We start from the raw sequence: 15039 nt of genomic DNA, 5'->3' as shown, positions 1-15039 counted from the left end.
ACTGTTTACTCCCTTTAGTTAAGAAGTGACCATACAGCAAAAGAAAAAAGTGGAATCTTACATTCGCAAGGAAAGAATTAGCATATAAATAAGTCAAAGTAATTTTCAGCAGAAGAATTAAAAGCTTAAGAGGTAACATTATGAGTGGAAAATGAACTCCACTGTTTCACACACATGGAGAGTGGATAGGTGGACAGAGTACACTGATGGCCCCTCGGAGCATGAGGAACTCTCTGCTGATATGACAGAAGACGTAATCAGTGATGATTTGGAAGACAGAAGGGATCCTGTGTTGGGAGAGAGTTTCACACAGCTTTGTAAGACTTACGACCAAACTAGGCAGAAGAAATAGATAATACTCCTTCAGAATTTGTCAAATCATTGGAAAAGTTGCAAACAGTTGATTATTCAAGTTAGTAAGTAGAATCTATGTGACTAGATACATGTCATTGGTCTTAGAATATCACCCTTACAATCCCAAAGATAGAAAGGGCAGTTAAATACAAGAAATAATGCAAAATCAACTTGACAGCTTATGCTTCCAAGTTGCTGATGAGATAGTATACTGGAAAAGAAAATTGAGGATCTGTTAAGACGACAATCATTTGGCTTTACAAAGCTAAAGCCAGAAGAGAGGCGATTCTGACATTGTGCGTGTCAATGAAAGCAAGACGTAAGATAAAATCAGAACACTTTCATAAGATCTGACAACCTAGATAAAGCATTTAATTACATAATATCATGCAAAGTGTTGAAAATGTTCAGAAAGGTAAGTATAAGGTGTAGGAAATGGGGGTAAAATACAGCGTGAGCCAAAAATGATTTTACAACTTTGGAATGATACAGAAATTTATTGAGAAACTTTACAGAACAGTATATGTGTTGCTTTGTCGTAAACAACCTCATGTTTGATTCAAATAGTGCATCAGTACCCCCATTCCTCCACCAGGAGCACCAGCTTAGTGAACAGTCAATATGACTATTTTCATTGGTGCAGAGTGTGCTCACTGTGCATTTTGGTTTCATGAGGCGAACACTGCAACACCGTTTGGTAAATTTCACATCAAACGTAAGTCCAAAATGACTTTACACAGGATGTGTAAGTGGACAAGGAAATAAAATTCCCAGGCTATTCCCGGATATCCTGCTTAAAAAATATACTTTTTCCCAGGTGAAAATACACTTTTTTGGTACTAAGTGACAGTAGGTTTTCTGTAGATTTTTCCTTTGGAACTGTAAAACTTATCAATCTTTTGAATGGTTAATGTTTTATACACTGGCATATAACTTCCCGGAAAAAAATTATGGGAGAGAAAAGTTTTGAGGACTTTTGATGAAAAAAAGGAGATACATTTTGGAAAGACCTTTGCTGTGCAGCAACATATATGCTGCATGTTTTTCTATCATGAAAGTATAAATTTGAATTACACCAGACACAGCACGTTAGTTTCCGGAGTGTTGAAATCGAGATTGTGATGTCCTTTTGTAAGCTAGTCATATCTCTTGTCACGTGATCTCGCCCGCCGATGACAGCAGATATTCAGAGCATAGGACACATGTTATAGTCAGCCAATAGCAAGATCACTGTTACGTAGAGCAAACGCACAAAGGGGAAAATTTGATAGTTTACATTACTATACATACTATACCTATAAGAAAAGCTAAGCTTTCACAGGTAATATTGGTCTCGAAGATTACTAAGTTACAAGAGAAGCTAAGTTTTCACAAGTAACATTGATCTTTTTTTGTGTGTGTTATCCTTTAAGACACATCACACAAATATGCCAGTCAGTTTAAAATAATGTCTTAAATGTTTGGTCTTCTGGGCTCGAATTTCTTGTAAGTAGCTGTTCCTCAAAGTGTTCAGTTTTAGACACTCTGTGACTTAAGAAATTCGTCCCACTTTCTCACACATAACATAATTCAACTTGTGTAAAAAGAAATTTACTTTGAAAGTAACGCTTTTCGAACCACCGTTCGCAATACTATCCCAAGACTGTTAGAAATAGGTTTGATTTAGCAGTTGCCAGAATGCGCCAGAATATGCATTATTGTGTGTGGGCAGCTGCAGTGGTGTAGGAAGCCCGTATGTATAAAGCACTAAGAGAGTTTACATTACGCCATAAAAGAAACAACATCTGACGATCCTCAAAAAGCATCAGAATTTCAGAAACTATACTAAAATGCAAAATTCGGCTTGAAGTGCACATTGGTTTTTTCCAGATTCACAATGAAGTAGGTCCCATCTGATATTAAGCTTTTCAGTGTGGTTTTTGGGATGTAAATGTTATTGGAGTACCAGTACTGTACTATCTCATACTTGGTTCTTTATTATGGCATTGTGCCATACACTGCAGAATATGAAAACATGCACTTGAAATTCAGCGAACAGTTGGAGCTAGCCAGTACTGTGGAATGCAACACTTCATTTCAAATAAATTGATTGCCTTAGCAGAAAGGGTAATAAAGCCAAATTTTTCTCGTTAGCATCTGGCTGCTTGCTGCTACTACCGATACAACTAATGGCACACTATCTAGTAGCGGGAAGTGGGAGAAGGTACTGCTCATACACAAGTCAACTGTGCATGCGCATGAGTCCGCTGGCAACTGGTCAAACCAACCTAATGTAAACAGTTGTGACGTCACCCTCATAGAAAACAGTTTATTGTTATGAGGTATTACATAGTCTTCACCCTAAGGCTTTTGACACATTTTTGCTGTTTGCAGACGCTTGTGGGTGCACGGTGTTTTGTTGTTGTCAATTGCGCATTTCCTTTGCCACTACACTTTCATCTTTTTCCTCTCATTTATATTTTATTGCTGAAGTATCATTCTCCAGTAGGAGGATACAGTAACATTCTTCGCCAGAGAACAAATTTTTACCAGTCAAAATTACAAAAATTTAACTAAAAGCTAAAACAAAAATTCCCACATTTTTCCCGGTTTTCTCCCCGATGAAAAAATTCCCGGGTTTTTCTCGGATTTCCTGGGTCGTATACACCCTGTTACAACTCTGGGAAGATATAGCAATTTATTGAGATAACTTAAAGAATCAGTAGATGTATCATTTTGTAGCAAACCACCTCATCTTTGATTCAAATAGTGCATCAGTACCCCATTCTGCCACCAGGAGCATTAGCATGGTGAACAGTTAATATCACTGCTTTCACTAGTGCAGACCATGCTCGCTGTGTGTTTTGGTTTCACAAAACGAGCTCTGCAACAGTGTTACGCATAAATTTCACATCAAATGTACTCAAGAAAGAACCTCCAAGCAGGCTTACAATTTACTCTTTGCACAAGAACTTTCACTGTGGCATGACAAATCACTGGGTCACCCACATGTTATGCTGAACAGGTCAGAGAGAGCTTTTCCCACAGTCCATAAAAATCAACATGATGTGAGTCTCGCGAGACTGACATTCCACAAAAGATAGTTTGGATAGTTCTGTATAGACATTTACACTTGAAACCGTACAGGTTCACAATGCATAGCACATTAGTGATGCGAATAAGGTTGCTACCGAAGCACGACTCACGCCCGGTACTCACAGCTTTACTTCTGCCAGTATCCGCCTCCTACCTTCCAAACTTTACAGAAGCTCTCCTGCGAACCTTGCAGAACTAGCACTCCTGAAAGAAAGGATATAGCGGAGACATGGCTTAGCCACAGCCTGGGGGATGTTTCCAGAATGAGATTTTCACTCTGCAGCGGCGTGTGCGCTGATATGAAACTTCCTGGCGGATTAAAACTGTGTGCCCGACCGAGACTCGAACTCGGGACCTTTGCCTTTCGCGGGCAAGTGCTCTACCAACTGAGCTACCGAAGCACAACTCACGCCCGGTACTCACAGCTTTACTTCTGCCAGTATCCGCCTCCTACCTTCCAAACTTTACAGAAGCTCTCCTGCGAACCTTGCAGAACTAGCACTCCTGAAAGAAAGGATATAGCGGAGACATGGCTTAGCCACAGCCTGGGGGATGTTTCCAGAATGAGATTTTCACTCTGCAGCGGAGTGTGCGCTGATATGAAACTTCCTGGCAGATTAAAACTGTGTGCCCGACCGAGACTCGAACTCGGGACCTTTGCCTTTCGCGGGCAAGTGCTCTACCAACTGAGCTACCGAAGCACGACTCACGCCCGGTACTCACAGCTTTACTTCTGCCAGTATCCGCCTCCTACCTTCCAACCTTTACAGAAGCTCTCCTGCGAACCTTGCAGAACTAGCACTCCTGAAAGAAAGGATATAGCGGAGACATGGCTTAGCCACAGCCTGGGGGATGTTTCCAGAATGAGATTTTCACTCTGCAGCGGAGTGTGCGCTGATATGAAACTTCCTGGCAGATTAAAACTGTGTGCCCGACCGAGACTCGAACTCGGGACCTTTGCCTTTCGCGGGCAAGTGCTCTACCAACTGAGCTACCGAAGCACGACTCACGCCCGGTACTCACAGCTTTACTTCTGCCAGTATCCGCCTCCTACCTTCCAAACTTTACAGAAGCTCTCCTGCGAACCATGCAGAACTAGCACTCCTGAAAGAAAGGATATAGCGGAGACATGGCTTAGCCACAGCCTGGGGGATGTTTCCAGAATGAGATTTTCACTCTGCAGCGGAGTGTGCGCTGATATGAAACTTCCTGGCAGATTAAAACTGTGTGCCCGACCGAGACTCGAACTCGGGACCTTTGCCTTTCGCGGGCAAGTGCTCTACCAACTGAGCTACCGAAGCACGACTCACGCCCAGTACTCACAGCTTTACTTCTGCCAGTATCCGCCTCCTACCTTCCAAACTTTACAGAAGCTCTCCTGCGAACCTTGCAGAACTAGCACTCCTGAAAGAAAGGATGTAGCGGAGACATGGCTTAGCCACAGCCTGGGGGATGTTTCCAGAATGAGATTTTCACTCTGCAGCGGAGTGTGCGCTGATATGAAACTTCCTGGCAGATTAAAACTGTGTGCCCGACTGAAACTCGAACTCGGGACCTTTGCCTTTCGCGGGCAAGTGCTCTACCAACTGAGCTACCGAAGCACGACTCACGCCCGGTACTCACAGCTTTACTTCTGCCAGTATCCGCCTCCTACCTTCCAAACTTTACAGAAGCTCTCCTGCGAACCATGCAGAACTAGCACTCCTGAAAGAAAGGATATAGCGGAGACATGGCTTAGCCACAGCCTGGGGGATGTTTCCAGAATGAGATTTTCACTCTGCAGCGGAGTGTGCGCTGATATGAAACTTCCTGGCAGATTAAAACTGTGTGCCCGACCGAGACTCGAACTCGGGACCTTTGCCTTTCGCGGGCAAGTGCTCTACCAACTGAGCTACCGAAGCACGACTCACGCCCGGTACTCACAGCTTTACTTCTGCCAGTATCCGCCTCCTACCTTCCAAACTTTACAGAAGCTCTCCTGCGAACCTTGCAGAACTAGCACTCCTGAAAGAAAGGATATAGCGGAGACATGGCTTAGCCACAGCCTGGGGGATGTTTCCAGAATGAGATTTTCACTCTGCAGCGGAGTGTGCGCTGATATGAAACTTCCTGGCAGATTAAAACTGTGTGCCCGACCGAGACTCGAACTCGGGACCTTTGCCTTTCGCGGGCAAGTGCTCTACCAACTGAGCTACCGAAGCACGACTCACGCCCGGTACTCACAGCTTTACTTCTGCCAGTATCCGCCTCCTACCTTCCAACCTTTACAGAAGCTCTCCTGCGAACCTTGCAGAACTAGCACTCCTGAAAGAAAGGATATAGCGGAGACATGGCTTAGCCACAGCCTGGGGGATGTTTCCAGAATGAGATTTTCACTCTGCAGCGGAGTGTGCGCTGATATGAAACTTCCTGGCAGATTAAAACTGTGTGCCCGACCGAGACTCGAACTCGGGACCTTTGCCTTTCGCGGGCAAGTGCTCTACCAACTGAGCTACCGAAGCACGACTCACGCCCGGTACTCACAGCTTTACTTCTGCCAGTATCCGCCTCCTACCTTCCAAACTTTACAGAAGCTCTCCTGCGAACCTTGCAGAACTAGCACTCCTGAAAGAAAGGATATAGCGGAGACATGGCTTAGCCACAGCCTGGGGGATGTTTCCAGAATGAGATTTTCACTCTGCAGCGGAGTGTGCGCTGATATGAAACTTCCTGGCAGATTAAAACTGTGTGCCCGACCGAGACTCGAACTCGGGACCTTTGCCTTTCGCGGGCAAGTGCTCTACCAACTGAGCTACCGAAGCACGACTCACGCCCAGTACTCACAGCTTTACTTCTGCCAGTATCCGCCTCCTACCTTCCAAACTTTACAGAAGCTCTCCTGCGAACCTTGCAGAACTAGCACTCCTGAAAGAAAGGATATAGCGGAGACATGGCTTAGCCACAGCCTGGGGGATGTTTCCAGAATGAGATTTTCACTCTGCAGCGGAGTGTGCGCTGATATGAAACTTCCTGGCAGATTAAAACTGTGTGCCCGACCGAGACTCGAACTCGGGACCTTTGCCTTTCGCGGGCAAGTGCTCTACCAACTGAGCTACCGAAGCACGACTCACGCCCGGTACTCACAGCTTTACTTCTGCCAGTATCCGCCTCCTACCTTCCAAACTTTACAGAAGCTCTCCTGCGAACATTGCAGAACTAGCACTCCTGAAAGAAAGGATATAGCGGAGACATGGCTTAGCCACAGCCTGGGGGATGTTTCCAGAATGAGATTTTCACTCTGCAGCGAAGTGTGCGCTGATATGAAACTTCCTGGCAGATTAAAACTGTGTGCCCGACCGAGACTCGAACTCGGGACCTTTGCCTTTCGCGGGCAAGTGCTCTACCAACTGAGCTACCGAAGCACGACTCACGCCCGGTACTCACAGCTTTACTTCTGCCAGTATCCGCCTCCTACCTTCCAAACTTTACAGAAGCTCTCCTGCGAACCTTGCAGAACTAGCACTCCTGAAAGAAAGGATATAGCGGAGACATGGCTTAGCCACAGCCTGGGGGATGTTTCCAGAATGAGATTTTCACTCTGCAGCGGAGTGTGGGCTGATATGAAACTTCCTGGCAGATTAAAACTGTGTGCCCGACCGAGACTCGAACTCGGGACCTTTGCCTTTCGCGGGCAAGTGCTCTACCAACTGAGCTACCGAAGCACGACTCACGCCCGGTACTCACAGCTTTACTTCTGCCGGTATCCACCTCCTACCTTCCAAACTTTACAGAAGCTCTCCTGCGAACCTTGCAGAACTAGCACTCCTGAAAGAAAGGATATAGCGGAGACATGGCTTAGCCACAGCCTGGGGGATGTTTCCAGAATGAGATTTTCACTCTGCAGCGGAGTGTGCACTGATATGAAACTTCCTAGCAGATTAAAACTGTGTGCCCGACCGAGACTCGAACTCGGGACCTTTGCCTTTCGCGGGCAAGTGCTCTACCAACTGCCATGTCTCCGCTATATCCTTTCTTTCAGGAGTGCTAGTTCTGCAAGGTTCGCAGGAGAGCTTCTGTAAAGTTTGGAAGGTAGGAGGCGGATACTGGCAGAAATAAAGCTGTGAGTACCGGGCGTGAGTCGTGCTTCGGTAGCTCAGTTGGTAGAGCACTTGCCCGCGAAAGGCAAAGGTCCCGAGTTCGAATCTTGCACAGACACAAATATCCATCCGCACATACACAGACATGTCTGCTTGTGTCTGTGTATGTGCGGATGGATATGTGTGTGTATGCGAGTGTATACCTGTCCTTTTTTCCCACTAAGGTAAGTCTTTCCGTTCCTGGGATTCGAATGACTCCTTACCCTCTCCCTTCAAAACCCACATCCTTTCGTCTTTCCCTCTCCTTCCCTCTTTTCTGATGAAGCAACTGTTGGTTGCAAAAGCTAGAATTTTATGTGCATGTTTGTGTGTCTATCAACCTACCAGCACTTTCGTTTGGTAAGTCACATCTTCTTTGTGTTTAGATATATTTTTCCCACGTGGAATGTTTCCCTCAAACAGAAGACAAATGTCTGCTTGTGTCTGTGTACGTGCGGATGGATATGTGTGTGTGTGCCTTACCCTTAAGGTAAGTCTTTCCGCTTTCTTTTCGCTCCCGGAATTGGAATGACTCCTTACCCTCTCCCTTAAAACCCACATCCTTTCGTCTTTCCCTCTCCTTCCCTCTTTCCTGAAGAAGCAACCGTTGGTTGCGAAATCTTGGATTTTGTGTGTATGTTTGTGTTTGTTTGTGTATTTATCGACCTGCCAGCGCTTCTGTTTGGTAAGTCACATCATCTTTGTTTTTAGATATATTTTTCCCACGTGGAATGTTTCCCTCTATGATATTCATCATTAATTTGAACACAACAATTACGTTTGTTATTGTCACTGTTGTATTTCGAAATCTTTTCTGTCGTCTTATTTTCTCTTTCTGTTTTTGCCAGTAGTTTCACTTTGTATTCACCTTCTCCTTTTTACCATAATCTACTATACAATTTTATTCCACCTATATATACTCAATAATACGTAACCCATTTCCAAACCATAAGCAAAAAATTTTTTTCCGCTTTCAACACTACCGCTGCTATAAAATCCACCGTTTCTAGTTCACAAACAGTTCCTTTCACCTATTAAACAACCATTTCGGCTAGTTCTAGTAACTTTCGCTTTATTTTCATTTCCGTTTTTGCCACATAACTGATCATTTTTAGCCACTTCCCACCGGTTTCAACATCATTCTTTCTTCATCAGACAATTGTTATCCTCATTTTCATAATCTGCCACCACAAAACCACTCCTTTTAATACATTTACATGTAGTTTTTTCGAAATTCTCCCGAATTTCTCCACCCTTTAACGTGTTTTGGCAGCAACACAACCACCTAACCTTTATGCGCATCGTAGAAAATGTCTGCTTGTGTGTGTGTATGTGTGTGTGTGTGTGTGTGTGTGTGTGTGTGTGTGTGTGTGTGCACGCGTGCGAGTGTATACCTGTCATTTCTTCCCCTTAAGGTAAGTCTTTCTGCTTTCTTTTCACTCCCGGGATTGGAATGACTCCTTACCCTCTCCCTTAAAACCCACATCCTTTCGTCTTTCCCTCTCCTTCCCCCTTTCCTGAAGAAGCAACCGTTGGTTGTGAAAGCTTGAATTTTGTGTGAATGTTTGTGTTTGTTTGTGTGTCTATCGACCTGCCAGCACTTTTGTTTGGTAAGTCACATCATCTTTGTTTTTAGATATATTTTTCCCATGTGGAATGCTATATATATATATATATATATATATATATATTAAAAACAAAGATTCCAAGACTTACCAAGCGGGAAAGCGCCGGTACACAGGAACAATAAAATAACACAAACACACACACAATTTCTAGCTTTCGCAACCAGTGGTTGCTTCCTCAGGAGAGAGGGAAAGACAAAAGGATGTGGGTTTTAAGGGAGAGAGTAAGGAGTCATTCCAATCCCGGAAGCAGAAAGACTTACCTTAGGGGGGAAAAAAGGACAGGTGTACACTCGTACACACACACATATCCATCCGCACATACAAAGACACAAGCAGACATTTGTAAAGGCAAAGAGTTCGGGCAGAGACGTCCATCGAGGTGGAAGTACAGAGGCAAAGAAGTTGTTGAAAGACAGGTGAGGTATGAGCGGTGGCAACTTGAAATTAGCGGAGGTTGAGGCCTGGCGGATATCAAGAAGAGAGGATATACTGAAGGGCAAGTTCCCATCTCCGGAGTTCTGACAGGTTGGTGTTAGTGGGAAGTATCCAGATAACTCGGATGGTGTAACACTGTGCCAAGATGTGCTGGCCGTGCACCAAGGCATGTTTAGCCACAGGGTGATACTCATTACCAACAAACACTGTCTGCCTGAGTCCATTCATGCAAATTGACAGTTTGTTGCTGGTCATTCCCACATAGAAAGCTTCACAGTGTAGGCAGGTCAGTTGGTAAATCACGTGGGTGCTTTCACACATGGCTCTGCCTTTGATTGTGTACACCTTCTGGGTTTCAGGACTGGAGTAGGTGGTGGTGGGAGGGTGTATGGGACAGGTTTTAGACTGGGGGTGGTTACAAGGGTAGGAGCCAGAGGGTAGGGAAGTGGTTTGGGGATTTCATAGGGGAACTAAGAGGTTACAAAGTTTAGGTGGACAGCGGAAAGACACTCTTGGTGGAGTGGGGAGGATTTCATGAAGGATGGATCTCATTTCAAGGCAGAATTTGAGGAAGTTGTATCCCTGCTGGAGAGCCACATTCCAAGTCTGATCCAGTCCTGGAAAGTATCCTGTCACAAGTTGGGCACTTTTGTGGTTCTTCTGTGGGAGGTTCTGGGTTTGAGGGGATGAGGACGTGGCTTTGGTTATTTGCTTCTGTACCAGGTCGGGAGGGTAGTTGCGGGATGCAAATGCTGTTTTCAGGTTGTTGGTGTAATGGTTTAATGGTTCAAGGATTCCGGACTGGAGCAGATTCGTTTGCCACGAAGACCTAGGCTGTACGGAAGGGACCGTTTGATGTGGAATGGGTGACTGCTGTCGTAATGGAGGTACTGTTGCTTGTTGGTGGGTTTGATATGGACAGACGTGTGAAGCTGGCCATTGGACAGATGGAGGTCAACGTCAAGGAAAGTGACATGGGTTTTGGAGTAGGACCAGGCGAATCTGATGGAACCAAAGGAGTTGAGGTAGGAGAGGAAATTCTGAAGTTCTTCTTTACTGTGAGTCCAGATCATGAAGATGTCAATAAATCTGTACCAAAATTTGGGTTGGCAGGCCTGGGTAACCAAGAAGGCTTCCTCTAAGCAACCCATGAATAGGTTGGCGTACGAGGGGGCCATCCTGGTACACATGGCTGTTCCCTTTAATTGTTGGTATGTCTGGCCTTAAAAAGTGAAGAAGTTGTGGGTCAGGATGAAGCTGGCTAAGGTAATGAGGAAAGAGGTTTTAGGTAGGGTGGCAGGTGATTGGTGTGAAAGGAAGTGCTCCATCGCAGAGAGGCCCTGGACGTGCGGAATATTTGTGTATAAGGAAGTGGTATCAATGGTAACAAGGATGGTTTCCGGGGGTAACAGATTGGGTAAGGATTCCAAGCGTTCGAGAAAGTGGTTGGTGTCCTTGATGAAGGATGGGAGACTGCATGTAATGGGTTGAAGGTGTTGATCTACGTAGGCAGAGATACGTTCTGTGGGGGCTTGGTAACCAGCTACAATGTGGCGGCCGGGATGTTTGGGTTTGTGAATTTTAGGAAGTAGGTAGAAGGCAGGAGTGCGAGGTGTCGGTCGTGTCAGGAGGTTGATGGAGTCAGGTGATAGGTTTCGAAGGGGACTTAAGGTTCTGAGGATTCCTTGAAGCTCTGCCTGGACATCAGGAATGGGATTACCTTTGCAAACTTTGTATGTAGAGTTGTCTGAAAGCTGACGCAGTCCCTCAGCCACATACTCCAGACGATCAAGTACCACGGTCGTGGAACCCTTGTCAGCCGGTAGAATGACGATGGATCGGTCAGCCTTCAGATCACGGACAGCTTGGTCTTCAGCAGTGGTGATGTTGGGAGTAGGATTAAGGTTTTTTAAGAAGGATTGAGAGGCAAGGCTGGAAGTCATAAATTCCTGGAAGGTTTGTAGAGGGTGATTTTGAGGAAAAGGAGGTGTGTCCCGCTGTGACGGAGGATGGAACTGTTCCAGGCAGGGTTCAATTTGGATAGTGTCTTGGGGAGTCGAATCATTAGGAGTAGGATTAGGATCATTTATCTTCATGGCAAAGTGATATTTCCAGTAGAGAGTACGAGTGTAGGATAGTAAATCTTTGACGAGGGCTGTTTGGTTGAATCTGGGAGTGGGGCTGAAGGTGAGGCCTTTGGATAGGACAGAGGTTTCGGATTGGGAGAGAGGTTTGGAGGTAAGGTTAACTACTGAATTAGGGTTTTGTGGTTCCAGATTGTGTTGATTGGAATTTTAAGGTTTTGGAGGGAGTGGAGCTGGAAGTGGGACATTGAGTAGATGGGAGAGACTGGGTTTGTGTGCAATGAGAGGAGGTTGAGGTTTGCTGGAAAGGTTGTGAAGGGTGAGTGAGTTGCCTTTCCGGAGATGGGAAACCAGGAGATTGGATAGTTTTTTGAGGTGGAGGGTGGCATGCTGTTCTAATTTGCGATTGACCTGTAGGACGATGCTCTGAACAGCTGGTGTGGATGTGGGAGAGGAAAGATTGAGGACTTTTATTCAGGATAGGAGTTGACGGGTGTGTTCATTGGCTGAGTTGATGTGTAGGTGAAGGATTAGGTGAGTGAGGGCAATGGACTGTTCAATTTGGAACTGGTGTAGGGACTGATGGAAAGAAGGGCTGCAGCCAGAGATGGGAACTTTTAAGTGTGAGGCCTTTGGGGGAAATACCAAATGTCAGACAAGCCTGAGAAAATAAAATATGAGAGCGTAATCTGGCTAGGACGAAGGCATGTTTGCGGAGGGAATGTAAATAAAACTTAATGGGGTCGTTGTGGGGGTGTTGTGAGGGTGACATGGTATTAGAAAGTGGAACATGAGGCTGAAATGAAAATGAAAATAAAAATATATGGGGAGAGATAAAGGTGAACTAGAAAGCAACTGGAGACCTGGTGTGAAAACGGCAAAAAAGTGTTGGTTAAAGCTGGGCTATGTTGATCCTGTGTTGAACTTCGGTTGGTAGACAACAATGTGCATAAAGGTTAGGTGGTTGTGTTAGCGCCAAAACACGTTAAAGGATGGAGAAATTAGGGAAAATTTCGAAAAAACTGCGTGTATATGTAGTAAAAGGAGTGGTTTTGTGGTGGCAGATTAAGAAAATGAGGATAAAAATTATCTGACGAAGAAATAATGATGTTAAAACCTGTGGAAGCGGCTAAAAATGATCAGTGATATGGGAAAAATGGAAATGAAAATAAAGCGAAAGTTATTAGAACTAGCCGAAAAGGTTGTTTAATAGGTGAAAGGAACTATTAGTGAACTAGAAACGGTTGATTTTATAGTAGTGGTAGTGTTGAAAGCAGAAAAAATTTTTTGGTTATGGTTTGGAAGTGGATTACATATTATTGGGTATATATAGACGGAATAAAATTGTATAGTAGATTACTGTAACAAGGAGAAGGTGAATACAAAGTGAAACTACTGGCAAAAACAGAAAGAGAAAATAAGACGACAGAAAAGATTTCAAAATGCAACAGTAACAATAACAAACGTTATTGTTGGGTTCAAATTAATGATATGAATATAATAGAGGGAAACATTCCACGTGGGAAAAAAATATATCTAAAAAAAAAAATGATGGGATTTACCAAACAAAAGCGCTGGCAAGTCGATAGACACACAAACATACACACAAAATTCTAGCTTTCGCAACCAACAATTGTTTCTTCAGGAAAGAGGGAAGGAGAGGGAAAGACGAAAGGATGTGGGTTTTAAGGGAGAGAGTAAGGAGTCATTCCAATCCCGGGAGCGGAAAGACTTACCTTAGGGGGAAAAAAGGACAGGTGTGCACTCGCACACACACACATATCCATCCGCACATACAAAGACACAAGCAGACATTTGTAAAGGCAAAGAGTTCAGGCAGAGATGTCAGTTGAGGCGGAAGTACAGAGGCAAAGAAGTTGTTGAAAGACAGGTGAGGTATGAGCGGCGGCAACTTGAAATTAGCGGAGGTTGAGGCCTGGCGGATATCAAGAAGAGAGGATATACTGAAGGGCAAGTTCCCATCTCCGGAGTTCTGACAGGTTGGTGTTAGTGGGAAGTATCCAGATAACTCGGAGGGTGTAACACTGTGCCAAGATGTGCTGGCCGTGCACCAAGGCATGTTTAGCCACAGTGTGATACTCATTACCAACAAACACTGTCTGCCTGAGTCCATTCATGCAAATGGACAGTTTGTTGCTGGTCATTCCCACATAGAAAGCTTCACAGTGTAGGCATGTCAGTTGGTAAATCACGTGGGTGCTTTCACACGTGGCTCTGCCTTTGATTGTGTACACCTTCTGAGTTTCAGGACTGGAGTAGGTGGTGGTGGGAGGGTGTATGGGACAGGTTTTAGACTGGGGGTGGTTACAAGGGTAGGAGCCAGAGGGTAGGGAAGTGGTTTGGGGATTTCATAGGGGAACTAAGAGGTTACAAAGGTTAGGTGGACAGCGGAAAGACACTCTTGGTGGAGTGGGGAGGATTTCATGAAGGATGGATCTCATTTCAAGGCAGAATTTGAGGAAGTTGTATCCCTGCTGGAGAGCCACATTCCAAGTCTGATCCAGTCCTGGAAAGTATCCTGTCACAAGTTGGGCACTTTTGTGGTTCTTCTGTGGGAGGTTCTGGATTTGAGGGGATGAGGACGTGGCTTTGGTTATTTGCTTCTGTACCAGGTCGGGAGGGTAGTTGCGGGATGCAAAAGCTGTTTTCAGGTTGTTGGTGTAATGGTTTAATGGTTCAAGGATTCCGGACTGGAGCAGATTCGTTTGCCACGAAGACCTAGGCTGTACGGAAGGGACCGTTTGATGTGGAATGGGTGACTGCTGTCGTAATGGAGGTACTGTTGCTTGTAGGTGGGTTTGATATGGACAGACGTGTGAAGCTGGCCATTGGACAGATGGAGGTCAACGTCAAGAAAAGTGACATGGGTTTTGGAGTAGGACCAGGCGAATCTGATGGAACCAAAGGAGTTGAGGTTGGAGAGGAAATTCTGAAGTTCTTCTTTACTGTGAGTCCAGATCATGAAGATGTCAATAAATCTGTACCAAAATTTGGGATGGCAGGCCTGGGTAACCAAAAAGGCTTCCTCTAAGCGACCCATGAATAGGTTGGCATACGAGGGGGCCATCCTGGTACACATGGCTGTTCCCTTTAATTGTTGGTATGTCTGGCCTTAAAAAGTGAAGAAGTTGTGGGTCAGGATGAAGCTGGCTAAGGTAATGAGGAAAGAGGTTTTAGGTAGGGTGGCAGGTGATTGGTGTGAAAGGAAGTGCTCCATCGCAGAGAGGCCCTGGACGTGTGGAATAATTGTGTATAAGGAAGTGGTATCAATGGTAACAAGGATGGTTTCCGGGGGTAACAGATTGGGTAAGGATTCCAAGCGTTCGA

At 45.0% G+C, this 15039-nt stretch overlaps 1 protein-coding gene and 11 non-coding genes across 47 annotated transcripts in view; all 12 read right to left on the bottom strand.

The window, feature by feature from the left end:
• The window catches only part of LOC126267255 (MAGUK p55 subfamily member 7), a 245502-nt gene that overhangs the window by 179029 nt on the left and 51434 nt on the right, over nucleotides 1–15039 (bottom strand). The gene's annotated exons all lie outside the window — the stretch shown is intronic.
• On the bottom strand, nucleotides 3757–3831 carry Trnas-cga (transfer RNA serine (anticodon CGA)). Its single transcript has one exon. It is a non-coding gene; the product is annotated as a tRNA-Ser (tRNA).
• On the bottom strand, nucleotides 4057–4131 carry Trnas-cga (transfer RNA serine (anticodon CGA)). Its single transcript has one exon. It is a non-coding gene; the product is annotated as a tRNA-Ser (tRNA).
• On the bottom strand, nucleotides 4357–4431 carry Trnas-cga (transfer RNA serine (anticodon CGA)). The gene has a single exon. It is a non-coding gene; the product is annotated as a tRNA-Ser (tRNA).
• Trnas-cga (transfer RNA serine (anticodon CGA)) lies at nucleotides 4657–4731 on the bottom strand. The gene has a single exon. It is a non-coding gene; the product is annotated as a tRNA-Ser (tRNA).
• On the bottom strand, nucleotides 5257–5331 carry Trnas-cga (transfer RNA serine (anticodon CGA)). Its single transcript has one exon. It is a non-coding gene; the product is annotated as a tRNA-Ser (tRNA).
• Nucleotides 5557–5631, bottom strand: Trnas-cga (transfer RNA serine (anticodon CGA)). The gene has a single exon. It is a non-coding gene; the product is annotated as a tRNA-Ser (tRNA).
• Trnas-cga (transfer RNA serine (anticodon CGA)) lies at nucleotides 5857–5931 on the bottom strand. The gene has a single exon. It is a non-coding gene; the product is annotated as a tRNA-Ser (tRNA).
• On the bottom strand, nucleotides 6157–6231 carry Trnas-cga (transfer RNA serine (anticodon CGA)). Its single transcript has one exon. It is a non-coding gene; the product is annotated as a tRNA-Ser (tRNA).
• Nucleotides 6457–6531, bottom strand: Trnas-cga (transfer RNA serine (anticodon CGA)). The gene has a single exon. It is a non-coding gene; the product is annotated as a tRNA-Ser (tRNA).
• Trnas-cga (transfer RNA serine (anticodon CGA)) lies at nucleotides 6757–6831 on the bottom strand. The gene has a single exon. It is a non-coding gene; the product is annotated as a tRNA-Ser (tRNA).
• On the bottom strand, nucleotides 7057–7131 carry Trnas-cga (transfer RNA serine (anticodon CGA)). Its single transcript has one exon. It is a non-coding gene; the product is annotated as a tRNA-Ser (tRNA).

Source organism: Schistocerca gregaria, chromosome 4, assembly GCF_023897955.1.
Source record: "Schistocerca gregaria isolate iqSchGreg1 chromosome 4, iqSchGreg1.2, whole genome shotgun sequence".
In the NCBI taxonomy this organism is placed as follows: domain Eukaryota; kingdom Metazoa; phylum Arthropoda; class Insecta; order Orthoptera; family Acrididae; genus Schistocerca; species Schistocerca gregaria.
Note: the sequence above shows the minus strand (reverse complement) of the source record. Positions and strands in the feature narration are given on the sequence as shown.